The 2,716-nt window shown below is 37.8% G+C and overlaps 1 pseudogene; it reads left to right on the forward strand.

The window, feature by feature from the left end:
• Nucleotides 1–420: 420 nt before the first annotated feature.
• On the forward strand, nt 421–1,533 carry LOC149145215 (protein DMP4 pseudogene; annotated as a pseudogene).
• Nucleotides 1,534–2,716: the final 1,183 nt, after the last annotated feature.

Below are 2,716 nucleotides of genomic sequence, written 5' to 3' on the forward strand. Positions count from 1 at the left end.
GTCCATCAACGATAAAAACAGTTTAGTGCATTTTAACGAATTGGAGTTTTTCAATTTCCACGGCTTAAACGAACGGACTACGTGATTACGGGTTTCAATTTAACACCTCTTCTAGTGACAGTAGTACTGTTACCTTCGTCATCAACACATTCAACGTGCATATCTTAATCAAAGAAATTCGGACGGCTGATCGCATATCTTCTTGATTGAGTCGACAAATTCAGAAAAGTAAAAATAATTAGTGATGGTGCCAAATTGCCAATGGAATCCGATTCTCCCCGCCCATCACAGTCAAATTTGAAAAATTGAGCGACGCCCATGAGGGACAATGTACGTAGCAAATGAAAACGGATGAAGTAATTGCGTGGCTATGATCCCCACGTAATTATCTCAGCCATTTTATTATATGAACACGCCCTTGCCTTTGAGATTTTCATATAAATCAGCCACATAGATTTATATGAAGCCAAGCCCTTCAGCAAAAATCCCACTTCCAAGATATTCGATCTTTATAGTTTCAATATGAAAGCTTTATTCGATCTTTACGGTAAATTCGGCTTTCTATAGCGTGTTTCTCGCAAAATTCGGCTTTCTATAGCGTGTTTCTTGCAAAATTCGGCTTGCTATAGCTTGTTTCTAGGAAAATTCAGAGGTGTTCGCAATTATTCCTGGGAAACTGACTACATAGACAAACCGAAGCATGGGGCACTCCACTGCTAGTGACAACGAGAAAACCACCGCGAAGGTTATAAGTTACCTTTTATCGTCTGTATCTAATTTTGCAAAAACGCTGCCCACGGGTATGGTTTTCGTATTTCAGGTCTTGTCCAATCTTCTCTCAGAAAATGGAGACTGTGGAAAGAGCAATAAGATTTTGGTGGCAATTTGTCTGGGCATTCTTGGGATTGTATGCTTCATTCTCTCATTCACGGATACTTTTACAGACAAAAATGGTGAAGTCCATTACGGGATCGCAACCAGGAGTGGGTTGGTGACCATTGGCAGTACAGCTAAGCCTTCAAACGAATCCGACTATAAAGTTGGATTAAAGGATTTTCTGGCAGCTGGTCTGGCTGTTCTGGTGTTCGCTGTTGTGTCTCTCACAGACAAAAACGTGGTTCAGTGTTTGTATCCCTCGGCTCAAAGCAGCATACATAAGTGGGTTCAAGTTCTACCTTTGGCAATCACTGTCGTCGCCAGTGCCGTGTTCGTTATATTTCCGTCTAACAGGCAAGGGATAAGTCATCCCGTCACAACAAAATTACATAATCTCTTAGGCTATAATTTATTACAGTGAATTGTTGCTTCTTTCGTGGCGGTGTCCAGGAATAGTCGTGTCTATGTAATACTGTATCTCTTTTGACCTTTAAGCGGGTAGGCAGACGCCATTGAGAGCGGCTAGGTTAAATTTCCTTTTGGTGTTGGATGTATTTTTGTTTTTTACACGTGCTTTACAAATTTGTGGATGACATCCATTGACATTTACTTATTCCAACACACTCTCTTAATAATTACTTTCTTAATTTTTAATAACTGCTTTCTTAATTTTTAATAGCTAAGTTTTTTTTATTTTTAATCTATATCGTTTTTTTGGTTGCAACACATGTTTCCTTTTGAATTAATGAACTTTTTAATCAACAAAGTTCATGTGTGGTACAACCTCACATTTTCAGTTTATACTTCTATTATTTAGACATTACCAAAGGTTCATATAAAGAAACAACCATACATTATAATATATGGGTAACCAATAGCTTTATATGTTATTTCACTAGGATGTCTTTGATGTACATAGTTTAATCAACTTGTTCATAACCTCTCCTTAATGTGAAATTTCATCTATCAATGTATAAAACCAATATCGTCCATGCATAGTGTTATGGAACTCCACCACAGAGGCTATTAAATAATCCAAGTTATCTAAGTAAAGGGGTAAGTATCCCTATCTTGATCTCATAATTGTTGGACACCTAATCCTCTATAGGTTGCTACGGAATGTGAACAACTACCAAAGTCCAAGAGGCCACCTGGTGTATGAATCCAAGGGTCACATCAATGTACTATAAATGTATATTATGTCAATAATATAAGCAATTCAATGCTTATCTTTCACATTCGTTTTTTACATTCAATGTGAGTTTAACATGGTATCAGAGTTGCAGGTTAATTCCTGCCTTGCCCAAATTGAGCCACTTGTTTTGTGACCTCTCTGTGCATGTCATTTCTGTCGTCAGTGGTGCATTTCATGAATGTTTTCTCAGCAAAATTCTAGCTATGATCTCTGCGATTTAACTACCATTTTCTTTGCTCATGGAAACCAATAGAAGTTGTGTGCTCTTTCTCCTTCCACATTCAAATGTTACCTCTACGGAATTCATGTCAGTTTCAAATTAAATATCAGCGTTATTATGAAATTTATGGTTTGTCAACCCTTAGTTAGTATGTCAGGACTGGTGAGTAACGACTCTGCCATTTCCTCTCTTCTAAACGTGTCACTCCATTGATATGTCGATTTTTAGCAATTCCCTACCTTTGCAGGAATGTCTTCATTATGGTAACAATGTATCCGTTTTTCACTTGATTGGTAAATTTGTGCAGATCGTTAACATTATATAGTAGTTCTTGTGTACCAAGGGAAGGGTTATAGCTGCCAGGAGATACTAAATCCATCGGTTCTTCTTCCCACTATGTAGTGGAAGCCGTACTCCTCTTACTT

Source organism: Pinus tabuliformis, chromosome X (genome assembly GCF_031772625.1).
Source record: "Pinus tabuliformis cultivar Carrire ecotype Pingquan chromosome X, CPIR1, whole genome shotgun sequence".
NCBI classification, from domain to species: domain Eukaryota; kingdom Viridiplantae; phylum Streptophyta; class Pinopsida; order Pinales; family Pinaceae; genus Pinus; species Pinus tabuliformis.